This window comes from Callospermophilus lateralis, unplaced genomic scaffold (genome assembly GCF_048772815.1).
Source record: "Callospermophilus lateralis isolate mCalLat2 unplaced genomic scaffold, mCalLat2.hap1 Scaffold_808, whole genome shotgun sequence".
In the NCBI taxonomy this organism is placed as follows: domain Eukaryota; kingdom Metazoa; phylum Chordata; class Mammalia; order Rodentia; family Sciuridae; genus Callospermophilus; species Callospermophilus lateralis.
The window spans coordinates 242,277-259,862 of NW_027516128.1; the positions used below are offsets into that span (position 1 = coordinate 242,277).

General features: G+C 36.7%; 1 pseudogene; it reads left to right on the forward strand.

Annotated features, from left to right (window-relative positions):
• The first annotated feature begins 13,864 nt into the window (after positions 1-13,864).
• Positions 13,865-14,836, forward strand: LOC143640968 (lymphokine-activated killer T-cell-originated protein kinase pseudogene; annotated as a pseudogene).
• The last annotated feature ends 2,750 nt before the right edge of the window (positions 14,837-17,586 follow it).

Below are 17,586 nucleotides of genomic sequence, written 5' to 3' on the forward strand. Positions count from 1 at the left end.
CGAAATGTGTAGGTTTTCCTCCACTGGTCCCTCCACTGCTTTGCTACCAAGTGGAGAAGCACCCCAAGGCTTGGTCTTGATCCTCCCCTGTGAAACCCAGGCATCCCATTCTATCCCACATCTTTACAAATATCCATCCACATACGAAGGACATTCTAATCTGCATCTCCAACTTGACCTCTTTGCCACTCCAGATTTCTTCAACATTTCACAAGTCCAACTGGTATCCCAATTTTGGATAGTTGCAAGAGGTATTATGTAATTTATCTTATTTTCTAAATGTGACTCATATCAGTACAATGCAGAGAAAGCCACACAAGTATCCATACACAGCACAGTCACACAACACTAGGCTTTACCTGTGATGGGAAGCCGGGGCTTCAGTGTGTAGAGCTGGGCAGGAGTCTGATGAGGGTTCATTCCATACCTCAAGGGCATCTGAGACACTCCTTTACTGTACTGCTTCCTGAAGCAATCTGAAATTGCTTCATCATATTGTGCTGTGTGAGTAAATGCCTACAAAAGGTGTAAGCTTTGTGAGACACTAGCAGCAGGGATAAGAGAGTTTTAGGCACACAGCAAACTGCATACCTGGTTCCTGTGCATGAGACAAACATGACACAAACAACAAATAACTCTACAAATGATCCCTTCCTGTTGTCTGTCATTTTTTTGGTAGATTCTATTTTTAACAAAAGGATAGCAGTTCCAAACAAAGCCTTGTTAGGTGATATATCTAAGCAAGAACTGAATACATTTGGTTGGCAAACAATGCACTCGATAAACATCACTTTTTTTTGGAGTACCAGAGATTGAACCAAGGGGTCTTAACCACTAAGTCATATCCTTAGCCCTGTTTATTTTCCATTTTGAGACAGGGTCTCACTAAGTTGCTTAGAGCCTCATTAAATTATTGAGGCTACCCTGGAACTTGCCATCAATCCTCCTGACTTAGCCTCCCAAGTCACTGGGATCACAGGCTTGCACCACCATGCCTGGCTCAGATGTAACTTTAGTGCATCCCCCACCTTCAAGGCCAACTTGCGTCTCGTCTCCAAAGAGGTGTCCTTACTATCGGAGCTCTGCATCTCTGTGGACACTGTCACATAGTCCTCTGGTTCACACACAACTGTCACTCGAGCATGATTTTTGGCTGCGGCCCTCAGTAAGGTCACTCCACCTTTCAAGAACAACAACAAAAAAAATCTTTATGTCACTGTACACAAAGTTCTCTTTAATTCTTGACTTAAAAAGGAAAACAAATAAGGAAAAAATACCTAAATAAAACTCCATACCACAAATAGATAATAAAACAGAAAAGTTATAATTATCCCAGAAGATAATCTTGGAGAAGTAACTATCTTTGTTTCACTAATAATGGAAAGAAAATCTCATTAGAATTCAAATAATCCCCTCCTCAGTCAGTCCTCAAAATGGTTTCTCTAACTTACCAATATCAATTTGCTCAACAGCCTCCTCAACAGTTACATCTGGAGAAGCCACTGTCTTCACAAAGGGGTACAGATTACAGGCAACAACTCTAGAAAGGAGAGAAGTGAGCATCACCGAAGAATCAGCTTATGTGGTTTACAGCTTATCTAGGAAGAGGTCAGTACTAGAAACGTGATCAAAGCCAAAAAGATCCAAATTACAAACTGTGAGCCTGACATTCAGAGTTCTAAAAAGTTCTAAAAAGTTGTGCTAAAAGGTCTACTTGTCCAGCTGGTCACACAGTGGTCACTCCAAGGAACCACTTGGGTAACCTCATCAGGCCATCAGAAACTTAAAACACTTCAACAGAAATGGAAAACACCAAACTACAAATAATACCCTCATTTTAGACTGTGATCACTTTTATCTAGGATGTTCAAATTTAGATTTACTTACCAATGGACTGTGCACGATGATGAAAAACAGTAGAACATTCTAACGGTGAAATACTTGTTTTGCCTTCAGAGTGGTCACAAAAATGATGTTAACAGGAAGGCCAAAAGAATAACTTAAAATGCAGAAATAATTTTAAAATGACTAATGAAGTAGACTTCCACTCTCTGGACTTCAAATTCCTGTTGGCAGGCTCCTGAGTCAAACATGTTTAAGTAGTGAAAATGATCAAAAACTCTGGGAAAATAGGAGATTGAATCCCCCAGTTCATTCTATTAAGTCTATTTTCTGATACCAAACCAGATAAACGTGTCCCAAGAAAACTACAGACCACTACCTCTTATGTAAGTTGACACAAAAAAATCCTAACAAACTGAATCCACAAAAATAGAAAAAAAATTATACATCATGGCAAGTTGAGTTTATCCCAATAATGTGGAGTTGGGGTAAGTATCAAAAAAAAAAAAAAAGAGTTAAGGGCTGGCACTGTAGCTCAGTGGTAGAGCACTTGCCTTACACTGTGAGGTACTGGGTTTGATCTTCAGCATCACATAAAAATAAATAAAGATATTGTGTCCAGCTACAACTAAAAAATATTCTTAAAACAGAAAAAAACAGTTAATATAATGCTAACAGAATAAAGAACAAAAAAAATCTGATCATCTCAATAGATGCACAAAAAAGCACCTGGCAAGCCAGGAGCAGTGCGCATACCTGTAATCCCAGAAGCTCAGGAGGATGAGGCAGGAGAATTTAGAGTTCAAAGCCAATCTCAACAACTTAGCCAGAACTGTCTCAAAAAAAAAAATGACAAGGGGATGTGGCTCATTGGTTAAGTGCTCCTGAGCTCGAGCCCCAATACTTAAAAAGAAAAGCCTTTCTTATCACTAATATTCAACATTGTGCTAGAGGTTTCCGTCAGGAAAACTCACCAAAAAATAAAAGGCATCCTCAGGATTAGAAAAAAAAAAGTAAAGTTATCCCCACACACAGATGCTATGATGTTTTATATATACAGAAAATCCCAAGAAACTCACAAGAAAACCTACTAGCACCAATAAAAAAATGCATGGAGGTTGCAGGATATATGATTGATAGACAAAAAGCAACTGTATACATTAGCAAGGACCAATCAGAAAATGAAATTCAAAAAACAAACCTACTTACAATAGCATCAAAAAGAATAAAAATACTTAAGAATAAATTTAACATATAAAACTTGCATACTGAAAGGTACAAAATAATGATGGAACAAAGTGAAGAAAAACTGAAATGAATGAAAAGACATCCCATGTTTATGGGTTGGAAGACTTAATACTCCTGAAATGGCAACATTTCCCAAATCACCTATTGATTGATTGAACACAATCCCATTACAACTACCTTTTTTTTGTAGAAATGAACAAGTGTTCCTAAAAACTATGTGGAAATTCAAGTGTCCCTGAATTGGCAATCATTTTTTTCTTTCTAGAACTGGGGATTGAATCTGCAAGTGCTCTAAACTGTATCTCTAGCCTGGTTTTATTTATTTATTTATTTATTTATTTATTTATTTGAGACAGGAACTGGCTGAATTGCCCAAGGCTGGAGTGGAACTTGCAATCCTCTTCCCTTAGCATCTTGAGTCTCTGGGATTACAGGTGTGGGCCACTACACCGAGCCCAAAATAATCTTGAGAAAAAAAAACAAAGTTGGAAAACTCAGCTGCTGATTTCAAAACATAAGACAGAGCTACAGTAGTGAAGTAGTGTTGGCATAATGGAACATAGAAACACAGCAGACCAAGCCCACCCAATGACGATTTAAAAAATCTATTAAACAAATAATGCAGGACAACTGGACAGTCACATGCAAAAAAGTAAAGCTGAACCCCTACCTCACACCTATATATAAAAATTAATTTAAAATGAATCAATGACCTAAGTTTATACCTAAATTAAAAACCCTGTAAAGAAAATATACAGGGGCTGAAATGTGAAAAGTCAAAGGTTGAGTGAAGGGTTGTTTTCTCTCATATGTGAAAGGTTAAGAGGAAAAAGAAAAAGAAAGGTGAGGGGATCTCAGGAAAACTGAAGAGGTATTAGTAGAGGAAAGGAACCGGGGGAAAAGAGGAGGGGAGAGAAAGATGGACTCTGCAAGGCTTACAGTGAAGGAAAAATAGAGTGAAGAACATCAGGTTTGGCATATTCTTTGTCTTTGTTTCTTGATGTGTTAAAAGTTCAACTTCAGATTTTTACCTTATAAGATTAAAATCAAGTCTGGCCATGTCAGCATTATCTTCTGGGATATTACAAGCCAGGATTCCTAATTTAACAAAGTTAAAGAAAGATTAAGTTCAGAAAACAAGAAGGTACTTAATTTAATGAAGTCCCATCAATCAAGTTAAATCCTCTAATGCTCTTAATTATATAAATACAAAATGCAGTTTAAGAGTTGTTGAGCAAAAAATAATAGTGAGTATATTTAAAAATCTCTTGGATCAGTACCTAATATACCGTTCTTGAGTAAAAAATGTAAAAATTGCAAAACAAATTTTATACCAATAGTGTCAAATCCATCACAGTCCAGGTGTTCCCTAAGTCAACGGCTTTTCTGATGATCATTAGCCTTCCAGTTTTTGTTTGCCCAATTTTACTGCAACTGACAAGGTAGCAATATACTATTTATTACCATTTTTGTTTATTTGCAATTAACTGTGTCAGGCAAATGAATAAAGCACTCCAAGAAATATCCTTTAAAAATCAGGTATTTTGGGGGCTGGGGTTGTAGCTCAGTGGTACAGCATTTGCCTAGCATGTGTGAAGCACTGGGTTCTATCCTCAACACCCGATAAGAATAAATAAATAAAATAAAGATCCATCTACAACTAAAAAAATATTTTTTAAAAAAAATCAGGTATCTTCTGATTTTAAAAGTCTATACTTTGTACTATAAAAACTAAATATTTTCAGTAACTCCAATAGGAAATACAACACTCTAAATTAGTAGTTACTAAGACAAGAGTAAGAGCAAGCAAAAGTAAACAATCTGAATTAATCATGTAATAAGGTAAGGCAGATTTTAAACAGGTTCTAATGCAGTATGAAATTTGACAGTTGATGTGACAAAACCAATATAACCTAACAAGCAGTAATTTTTTTTCAGCTTATGACTTGCTTTCTTTCTCCTTTGTTCTATAAAGTTTTAAAATATTCTTGTAAACCATTGATTGTTTTAAACTGAAAATATCACTTACCTGCATGGACTGCAGGATGCAAGGTTTTCACACGCCCCCCTAACATTTCAGGAAATCCAGTTATCTCAGAGACATCTCTGAAACACATAAACAGAATATTAGGACTATTTCTGAACTGTCAATAATCCAAACAGCTCCCATGAAGTCTATTGTTCTCATTTCAAGAGATTTTTTTCACAGCCTGAATTGAACAAAAAAAATTATTCCAGTGTCCTAAGTTTCTCACAATATTCGACTTCTTATTTTTTGGTACCAAAGATTGATTCCAGAGGTGCTTAACCACTGAGCTATATTCCTAGTTCTCCCCGAACTTTTTAAAATTTTTAGACAGGGTCTCACTAATCTACTTAGGGTTTTGCTAAATTGCTGAGCCTGGCTTTGAACCTCTGATTCTCCTGCCTCAAACTCTGGAGTCACTGGGATTCCAGGATTGCACCACCTTGGCCAGGTACATTTCATTTCTTACATAAAATTCTATTAACTTTCCAAATAAATGTTATTCTATTTTCTAACTGAAGTATGTTTGGGGAAAACCAGTATACTAAAGCACTAATTTTACATTTTTTTCAGGAATCCAGAAATTGAATCATAAACCATACTTATTAAATATTAAGAAATAGATGCAACCTGAGAAGCAATTTGGCAGTATCTAATAAGAAGCATTAAAAATATTCTTATCTCAGAAATTAACCAAGTAGAAATAAGAATTGAGTTTTATGATTAAAAAAGCATAAAAGTGGCATATCAAACAAGTGGAAAAAGAAACCTGTTCTGAAAAGTGAGGTAAGGCCTGACGTGGCAAGACATGCCCAAAATCCCAGCTACTCTGGAAACTGACACAAGAGGATCGCAAAGTCAAGGCCAGCCTCAGCAACTTATAGAGTTTCTCAGCAACTTAGTGAGACCCTATCTCAAAAAAAAAATTAAAATATGATAGGACTGGAATGAAGCTCAGGAATAGTGTACCTCTGGGTTCAACTCCTCATACCATAAAAAAGGGGGAAAAGAAGCAGTGTGGGTGTGATACAAAACATCATTAAATACTATGTAAATGTTAAAACTACATAGAAAAATGATAACAGAGATCACAAAATATAAAGGGCAATTTTAAAATATTAAGCCACATCAGTCAAGCTGACCTCCAGAAAGCTACACACATAAACATTCTCTGGCAAAATTATAAGTTGTAATGATGTGGGAAAAGGCCCATAATATATATGAGCAAGGGGAAAAAAAAGCAAGAAGCAAAACTGTATCTTCTGTGTAAGCTATGAAGTAAAGTAAATGCTTATAAAAACACTGGAAGAAAGACATTAACATGTTGAGAATTATAAGCCCTTTTACTATCTTCTTTATAGATTTCCACACTTTAAAAAATTTTCTGCAATCAGCATATATGGCATTTGTAGGAAGAAAATAATAAAATTTTAGAACAGCAAATTCTGAAAATAGGATACAGATTTCCTGAGTACACTACACAGGAATAAATTTAGTAAATAAAATTCAGTTCTTCCAACTAAAGATTATCACTTAAAACAGAGATAGCAGATTTATTCCTAGAAATAAACATGTGGGGTTAAAAAGCTTGTTATTCCTTTGTACTCAAGAATTTGTCTGTAACACATGTAGTCTTCTCTATTTACTATTGTATACTCTGAAACCTCACCAGTTGACCACACAAGACAATAGTTACCTTTTTGGGAAAGATCCTGGCCTCTTTGCGTGCTACATAAACACTCTACCACTGACTTACATACCCAACCCCGTACAGATTTCTGTGTAACTCAGTTTTCTTAATTGCCTAATAGCGACAATATCACCCATAGCAAAAATGTTACTGGGAGGACTATATGAGTTAATATACATAAAACACCCCTCAGGTAGGGCATGGTGGGACATTCCTGTAATCCCAGTGGCTTGGAGGCAGAGGAAGGAGGACTACAAATTCAAAGCCAGCCTCAGCAATTTAGAGAGGCCCTAAGCAACTAAGTGAGACTCTAGAGCCCAAAATAAAAAAAAATAAAAAGGGTTGGGGATATGGCTGGGTAGCTAAGCACCCCTGGGTTCAATTCCTGGTACCAAAAAAACAAACAACAAAACATACCCCTCTCACTTGTCTTACTCCATTCAGTGAAGTTTATTGTGCTGGGCTCTATAAAAACCATTCATGGAGAACATTCTCACCCTTTAACAGGATAGAAACATATCGATCTTCTCAATTTAAAAAAAAAGAAAAGCTATCATCATAATGGGGGTAAGTGAGGAGTAGGTAGAGACAGAAATAACAATAACACTGGAAAGTTGATGACTATTTAAACTCGATAGCACACACATAAGAGGTTATTATTATTTTACACCTTATATTCATTATGCCTAGAATGTTTCCAAAACACAAGGTTTGAAGGAGAAAAAGGTGGGGGCAGATGAGAACTGACCCCAACTCAGCCCAATGGAAAGAAGATATATGGACTTCATAGTCTCATCCTGCTGCTCTTCAGAAAAATAGACCTGCCAGCTTTCTGTGATTCTCACATACCTCACATAAGAGAGGAAATGCTTATAAAAACACTGGAAGGAATACATCAACATGTTGAGAATCAGAAGCCACTTTTACTACCTCAGTGTTAAGATGTAAAAAGGATTTGAGAAGCTCCAGGGTGCAGAGGTACACATCTGTAACCCCAGTTACTTGGGAAGCTGAGGCAGGGTGATTCCAAATTTGAGGCCAGCCTGGGAAACTTAGTGAGACTCTGTCTCAAAATTTCTTTTGTAAAAAGTGTGTGTGGTGGGGTAGGAGGTAGTAGGGAGCTGGGAAAGTAGCTCAGTGGTAGAACACCCTTGATTCAATTCTCAGTACTGGAAAAGGACAAAAAAAATTTTAGAGAAAGCATTTATTTAATAAAGCTTTCTCTTGGCATCTGAATTTGTACATCTAGGGAGGCTCTGCTCATGCACCACAGAATTACATGAAGAAAAATGTGGATAATCCACATCGACATGGTCTGGAGGGCCAGAAGTGAACTTTTCACACAGCAACAAAGGCAATTTCATCCCTTTTCTAAAATCTCTCTGAGGTTGATATGGCCTTCCTCTGAACTCTCACTACAGTTTATTATATCTGTCCTTTATCATTTTCCGCCTTTCAGTGGCCTTCCCTCCTCTCCAGCCATAATGCAAGTTTCTTGAGGTCTGGAATGGCCTTCTGCTTTATCTTCTGGACATCTCCTTCCACTGCATAGTAAGGTAATAAATGAGCCAATGAATGACTTGTTCTTTCTTTCATTCTGTTAGGGGAGGTGCCAAGGGGAAGTAAATGTGATTCTTCAAAATGTAAACAGCTTTATTAAACAGTTAATCACGTGAACAGACGGAATTATAACTTTTGAGTTCATCGTGCATAATAGATGACCCACCTAAATTAATCTGGGGTTCTGAAACTACCTGGGTTCCAATCATACACCTTACTTGACTCTAGATCTATTAAGTTACTAAACTTTTGAGGCTCATTTTCCTCTTTCATGAAGTGGGTGAGGACTGCTCCAACCTTGCAGCGTTACTCAGTATAAGGAGTTTTATTCAGGGTTCCTGGATTACATTCTTTTCTGGATGGATCACTTTCTGCCTGGACTTACCTTAAAAACTAAATTGTGCCTTACCTGATTGCCAGGCCAGCATCTCTGAGAGCTTTTGCAGTTCCTCCGGAAGCAACCAGATTCAAACCAAGAGACGTTAGGTTTCTGGCAAATTCCACAAGGCCAGTTTTGTCAGAGACACTGAACAAGGCTGAAAGAGAAGGCATTTTTTGCTCACTATTTGCAGTATGTTACATCGCTTCTCCAAGGCCTGGGGGAGGAAACTCATGCGTGACAAGGCCAGCGTCTGGGCCTACGACAGGCAGGCCCTGCCCCGAAGCCACCTGGGTCGCAAGCTGGCAAGCCCGGAGAAGGAGATGCTGCGCGGGGACAAGCGGGCTCTGGGCACTGATCGAAGCCCACAGAGGGGTCCGCAGCCCTGCCCAGCCCGGCCGGCGGTGGCCGCCCGGCCACAGTCATGGTGGGACACCGAGCTGCAAAGCAAGCTCGCAGATAGCGCGGCTCCGCAAGGGCCTCACCGAGCTGGCCAGGAGCCATGGCTGCAGCACCTAGTCCGGGAGAGCGTGGCGGCTGCGGGGACACCACGTTCGAAGGAGGAGGCGCCACCGGGACTGTCCGGTGCAGGAAGCGGGAGGGCGGGAGGGACACAGTCCTGTCACATGACATAAGCCCCGCCCGGGTCCCGCCAAACCTCGGAAGTGCAATTGGAGCCTCGGGCTGAGACCCGAGCAGGGTGGGGCTCCGGGTGGCGCTTCAAGATCCGGAATTTGAACTGGAAGGGTTCCCGCCTCGGATTCCAAAATAACCGGCCTGCGACAGGATCTGCCAGTGTCCCGGAGAATGCGGCCACTCCACAGCCTCTGGAGCAAACTCCTGGTGCCCACGGTAGCCTGTCTCTGGAGGCTGGAACGTGGATTGAAGTGACAACGCACGATGCTGAACACAAGTAAAGGAACCTCAAGGGACAGTTCTTAAGAGTGGAAAAGTTCCAAAGGATTTTGGCAATCATCTAGCAACGCTCCTGTTTCAATAGGTTTGAAAAATGAAATCGAGGTCTACTTATTAAGTGACTGACTGGAGAGTGCCCAGATCAGAGCCCAGAAGAAGTGAAACGGACATCCATTTGAGTTGGCTTATTTCACTTATAAAAATTGCCCGAAATCTGCATAAATAAAGATGCTATGTTTCTTGCAAATCTGTAAGTGTTGTTTTGCCCCAAGCCTAGAGGAGAGGAATGATACTGGTTAAATGGGGAGGGAAAAGACCTTAATTCATTTAAAACAGGAAAAGCAAAATTGAACACATTTGGTTTCTGTTTTTTGTTTTCTTTTTGAAATAACACATTTGCTTAAAATAAATACACAAGATAGGCTGTCCACACAAGCCTATTTTAGTATTCTTTAGAATTGTATTAAAAATAGTAACATGCCCTTTTGGGGAGTGGGGAAAAGTGTACTGGCGATTGAATCCAGGGAGATTTACCTCTGAGCAACATACCCAGCCCCCACTCTTTTTTCTTTTCTGTCCAGGTTAGCCTGGAATTTGCCATCCTGATTCTTCAAAATATAAACTATAATTTATTATATCTGTCCTTTTCACTTTCTGCCTTTCCTCCTACCTCCACCTCCCCAATCATTGGGATTACAAATGCATGACACTTCACCTGGAGCCTTTTATTCTTAGCCCTGAGGCTCACATTAGATGGAAAGGAGTCTATTTCTTTCCATTATTTCTCTTCCTCTAATGCTTCTGGCTGCTGCTTTTAATTCCCAAAATAAATACTTATTAGCTAGAATAAAGGTTTATTTATTTATTTAGCACTGGGGATTGAACTCAGGGACTTTTTACCACTGACCCATATCCCCTTCCCCAGTCCTTTATTTCATTTTTTAAATTTCTGAGGCTGGCCATGAATTTGTGATCCTCTTGCCTGAGCTTCCTAAGTCCCTGGGATTACATGTCTGCCTCATCATACCCAGCAAGAATTCTATTTTTGACCTCTAAATTTGTTTGACTCCTTATTCTGGATTTTCCAAACATTTCAAAGAGAAATGTTTTAAGATTACTGCAGTACCTTCAGAGTGTCTCAGAGTGTGGTATTTTTCCCCTTTCTTTTTGGTTTTTGTGTGCCAACTTTGAAATTTAAAAGTTGAGATTTGTCACCAAGGAATAGAACTATAGACAAATATTCCTGATGAACTGAGATGCAAAAATACTTAATAAAATATTAGCAGACAGATCGTGTTTGGCAACATATTAAGAAGATTATACACCATGAGCAAATTGGTTTATTCCAGAGGTGCAAGGATTGTTTAATATATGCAAATCAATAAATATAATCCATTAAATAAATAAAATTAAGAACAAAAATCACTTAGTCATCTCAATAGATCAGAGAAGGTCTTTGACAAAATACAGTACCCATTTATTATAAATAACACTGAAAAAAGTAGGGATAGAAGGAACCTATCTCAACATCATAAAAGCTATAAATAAAAATCCAAAACCAAACTCAGGGTAAATGAGGAAAAACTGAAAGCATTTTCTTTAAAATCTGGGACAAAAAAAGGACAGCCACTCTCACCACTCCTGTTTAATAATATAGTACTAGAAATACTAGCCAGTGCAATTAGGTAAGAGAAGGAAATAAAAGGGATAGAAATAGGAAGGAAAGAAGTCAAATTATCATTATTTACAGATGATATGATCCTATACCTAGAAGATCCAAAGAACTCCACTAAAAGACTACTAGAGCTAATATACAAATTTGGCAAAATAGCAGGTTACAAAATCAACATAAAAAATTAATAACTTCCCTATATACCAACAATGAATCTGCTGAGAAAAATATCATGAAAACAATTCCATTCCATTCACAGTAGCCTGGGGGAGGCAGGGGAACAACTAGAAATAAATCTAACTGAGGAGTTGAGAGACCTCTACAATGAAAAATATAGAACAAGAAGAAAGAAATTGAAGAAGCCCTCAGAAGATGGAAAGATCTCCCATGTTCATGGATAAGCAGAGTTAATATTGCTAAAATGGCCACACTACCAAAAGCAATACACAGACTCAATACAATTCCCATCAAAATACCCATGACTCTCTTCACAGAACAAGAAAAAAAGAGTCCTATATTCATTTGGAAGAATAAAAGGCCCATAATAGCCAAAGCAATTCTATGCCAAAAAAGCAATGCTGGACATCACAGTAGCTGACTTTAAATTATACTACAGAGTTACAGTAACAAAAACTGCATGGTAGTGGCATAAAAACAAGATACATATACCAGTGGTACAGGGTAGAAGACACAGATACAAACCCACACAGATATAGTCACTGATCCTTGACAAAAGTGCCAAAAGCATACACTGGAGAAAAGACAGCCATTTAATAAATGGTGCTGGGACAACTGGTTATCCATATGTAGAAGAATGAAACTAGACCTTTAGCTCTCACCTTGCACAAAAATCAACTCAAAATCGATCAGACATAGGAATTAGATCAGAAACTATACAACTCCTAGAAGAAAATATAGGGTCAACATTCTAGCATATAGGCACAGGAAATGACTTTCTCAATAGAACTCCTAAAGCTTGGGAAATAATGCCAAGAGTAGTAAATGGGATGACATCAAATTAAAAAGCTTATGCATAGCAAAGGAAACAAGAATGTGAAGGGAAACCAACAGAATGGAAGAAAATCTTTGTTAGCCTATTCTACTGACAGAGGATTAAGTTACAGAATATATAAAGAACTCAAAAAACTTTACACCAAAAAAAATCAAATAACCCAATTAATAAGTGGGCAAATGAATTAAACAGACACTTCTCAAAAGAAGAAATACAAATGGCCAACAAAGATATTAAAAAATGTTCTACATCATTAGCAATTAGGGAAATCCAAACCAAAACTATACTGAGATTTCATCTCACACCAGTCAGAATGGCAGTCATCAACAATACAAACAATAAAAATGCTGGAGAGGATGTGGAGAAAAAGGAACACTTTTACACTCTTGGTGGCATGTTAGATTGTACAACCAATATGAAAATCAGTATGGAGTTTCCTTAAAAAGTTAGGCATGGAACCACTGTATCACCCAGCTGTACCACTCCTCAGTATTTATCCTGAAGAACTGACGTCATCATGCTACAGTGATGTATGCATAACCAAGTTAATAGCAGCACAATTCACAATAGTCAATATAAATTACTAATATCAGAATTAAAGGGAAATAAAACTATATAGGTCCTACAGACATAAAAGAGAATAGAGAGATATTTTAAACAATTTTATACAGATAAATTTGACAAACTATGCAAAATAATTTTTAATAAAACCCAAGTTATCTAGTTGATCAAAGGAAAATCATAAAATCGGAATCACTGTTGAACATATTAAATCTATAATTTATCCCCAAAGAAAATTTCAAGTCTGATGTCTTTCAGAAAGGTAATTTCATCAAAATATTTAAGAAATAAATAATTATCAGTCCTACCCAATTTCTTTTAAGGAATAAAGAGAACAATTTTTTTCCTAGCTCATTTTGAAGCTATCATAACCCTGACACAAAAATATGACAAAGACATTCCAAGAAGAGAAAATTATAAGACTTATGAACATATGTACAAAAATTAAAACAAAGTATTAGATAGTTAAATCCACAGAATAAATACAAAGAATAATATATTATGACCAAATTTGGCTTTTTTTCAGAAGTAAAAATTGGTTTAAACTTTGAAAGTTAATCAGTATTATTCATCTTATCAACATAATAAAGGTGAAAACCATAGGACCATCTCAACAAATACAAAAAGACCTCCAATTAAGTTAGCCACTAGTTCATAAGAAAACTCAGCAAATTGGGGATAGGAGAAAACTTTTTTATTTTTATTTTTTTTTTTATTTTTTAGTAGATGGACACAATTTCCTTTATTTGATTTATTTATTTTTATGTGGTGCTGAGGATGGAACCCAGTGCTTCATGCATGCGAGGCTTTTCTTTTGTAGCTTCACCACTGAGTTAAGACTCCAGCCCCAGAAGAGGACTTCTTTAAGATGATAAAGGTTATATATAAAAATTCTAGGGCCGAAGGTGAGCAATGCTGGTGCGGATTGGAGAGCTACCTGACCTAGAGTGGTTGTTTCAATGGAAGGAACTGATAATTTCAAGACACCAAGCAAATTATCTGAAAAAAGGAAATCTGTGTTATGTTCAACTCCATATATAACTATCCTTGCCTCTCCATTTATGCAGAAGCTTGACTTTGGGACTGGGGTAAATGTTTACCTAATGAAAAGATTTCCAAGAGGTTTGTCTCATTCTCTTTGGGCTGTGAAAAAGATTAATCCCATCTGCAGTGATGATTATCGGAGTATATACCAAAAGAGACTGATTGATGAAGCTAAGATTTTGAAAAGCCTTCATCATCCAAACATTGTAGGTTATCATGCTTTTACTGAAGCCAGTGATGGCAGTCTGTGCCTTGCTATGGAGTATGGAGGTGAAAAGTCTCTAAATGATTTAACAGAGGAACAAAATAAAGACAGCCAGGATGCCTTTCCAGCAGCTGTAATTTTGAAGGTTGCTTTGAACATGGCAAGAGGGCTAAAGAATTTGCACCAAGAAAAGAAACTGCTTCATGGAGATATAAAGTCCTCAAATGTTGTAATTAAAGGTGATTTTTAAACAATTAAAATCTGTGATGTAGGAGTCTCTCTACCATTGGATGAAAATATGACTGTGACTGATCCTGAGGCCTGTTACATTGGTACTGAGCCATGAAAGCCCAAGGAAGCTTTGGAGGAAAATGGTATTATTACTGATAAGGCAGACATATTTGCATATGGCCTTACTCTGTGGGAAATGATGACTTTATCTATTCCACACTTTAATTTTTATGATGATGATGATGATGAAGATTAAGCTTTTGATGAAGGTGACTTCAATGATGAGGCATATTATACAGCTTTGGGAACCAGGCTACCTATTAATATGGAAGAACTGGATGAATCCTTCCAGAAAGTAATTGAACTATTCTCTGTATGCACTAATGAAGATCCTAAAGATCGTTCCTCTGCTGCACACATTGTTGAAGCTTTAGAACTAGATGGCCAGTGACCATGTTCATGACCACCTCACCATGTGTGGTTTGTGTCTATAACTGTTCTGTTTATTTGGATACATTTATATAGTCACTATGATGATCTACACAGTTACTAGTCTCTGAAAGAGGCCTATTGTAGGACCATAGTACTGTTAACATTTGAATTACTTCTTAAGGCTATTTTTTTGCATGATAAGCACTCAGTATTATACTGGATTTTCTGTGAAGTTTAAAAAACTAGCTCTGCAGTTCCTTAAATGTTGCTTATATAGAGCTAAAACACTAGCAATAAATGTTGTAAACTGTCTAATATTAATTTGAATTGGATGACCATAACTTTTACTAATGATCATTGTTACATATTTTCTTTTTATGAATCTATTAAAATTAGCACTTTATACAGTGCAAAAGCCTGCATTTGCTTCTAGTTTTTTGGCTGGTGTACTTATTAAGTGGTCACTAGAACTTGAAGAAAAAAAAATGACTCAATAGAAAACTCCTTGGGTAGTTTGATTCTTTGGCTTGTCTTGCTGTCTTGGATCTCCCCAGTCTTAGTTGTTTACTTTAATTTACTTAATGTATTTTCTGTACTGATCCCTTTTTTAGTTTTTATTTATTAATCAAGATTGTATAAAAATAATAGAACTCAAGTAGGGCAATACAAAATAAAGGATAGTTTTCATACTGAAAAAAAAATAAAAATAAAAATTCTACTGTTACATATCTAATGATTAAATGTCAAGTGCTTTCTCTGAGTTCAGAAATAATTCAAGTATATTTAATTACACTATTAATCATTGCCTCTGTAGGTTCTTGTGAGTGTAAGAAGGCAATAACAACAACAAAAATTGTAAGGTATAAGTAATGGAAAGAAGGATCTAAAGCTGTCATTCTGGATGACATGCTCTAAACATAAAAAAACTCAAAATAATATATACACAATTAGCATTAGTAAATTCACTTAGATCACTGAATATAAAACCTAAGGTATATATGTATTTGCAAAAAGAATTAATAAATAAAATAATATTTAAGCAATTAATTTCATTGGAAAACATCATGTTTCTAGAAAAAATCTGAGGAAAGACATGCAAGATCACAAAACTGAAAACTACAGAATATTTCAGGGAAAATTAAAGATCTAAATAGAAGACTAGATATAGCATGCTCATGGATTTGCAGATTCAATATTGTAAAAATGCCAATTCTCTCTAAATTAACTTATTAATTCCATGCAATCTCAGCCAAGATCTCATTGTGTTTTTCTGTGGAAATTTATTAGGGGCATCTAAAATTTATAAGGGGATGCAAATGGCCTATAATAGTCAAGAAATCAAGAAAAAGACATTGTTGGAGAATTTACTACCATCATATAATAACATTTAACATAAAGTGATATTGGCCAAATTATATTGTGTGGATGAACTAATACGTAACAACAAATTCCACCATTATGTACAATTATAATGCACCAATAAAAAATGTGCTGGGAGAGCTAGATGTAGTGTCACATGCCTTTAATCCCAGGGTCTTGGGAAGCTGAGACAGGAGAATCGTGAGTTCAAATCCAGGCTCAGCAAATAGTGAGGTGATTATCAACTCAGTAAGACCCTGTCTCTAAATAAAATAGGGCTGGAGATGTGGCTCAGTGGTTGATTGCTCCTGAGTTCAATCTCTGATACCAAAAAAAAAAAATGTGGAGGAAAAAAATTTTAATTTGATTTTTAAAAATTCTTACTATAAAGCTACACTATTTAAGACAGAGGGGTATTTATGTGATAATATATAAATAGACCAGTAGAAGAGAAGGGCCTAGAAATAGGCCACACATATATAGTAACCTGATGCATAACAAAGATGCCATTGCAATTTTGTGGTGATAAGATTTCTTTTTTTTCTCAATAAATTGTGCTGAGGAGCAATTGGAAATTCATATGACAGAAACAGACTTTAACTCTACTGTCTTGATCCATCTTTTACTGCTATAACAGAATGCCAAATATTGGGTAATTAATAAAGAAAATAAATTTATTTCATTCACAGTTCTGGAGGCTTGGAAGTCCAAAATCAAGGGGATGCATCTGGTAAGGCTCTTCTTGATGCATTATAACAGCGCAGAAAGACCCACATAGTGGGAGAGTGTGCACAGGAGAGAGAGAGAGAGAGAGAGAGAGAGAGAGAGAGAGAGAGAGAGAGAGAGAACTTGCTTTTACTAGAAACCCTCTCGCAAATGATGGCATTATTCCATTCATGGGAGCAAAGCCTATTTCACACCATTTACAAAAGTTAATTCCAATAGGATTGTAGGCCTAAATGTGAAAAAAATAACAGTAATATTCTACAAGAGGGGTTGTAGATAGTAAACATTTTCAGCTTTGTGGGCCCTAGGGTCTCCAACTGCAACTACTTGGCTCTGATTTTAGTAAAAAGACCCCTAAGAATATGAATCATAAAAGAAAATATTAATAACGTTCTGAAGTTTTGTTTATCAAAAGACATTATTAAGAGAATGGAACAGCAAGACAAAATCTAGTAAAAGATTTGCTATATGTATCAGTAGGGATATGTACACATATCATATATGTTGCATATCTGTGATACCTAAAGAATGCTTAAAAATCAATAAGGAAAAGGCAAGTAAATCAACAAACAAAATGAGCAAAAAATTTGAGTTGGCATTTTACAAAAGAGAATATCAATATCGACATATGTCATGAAAAGATGTTCCACGTGATTATTTATCAGTAAACTACAAATAAGAATA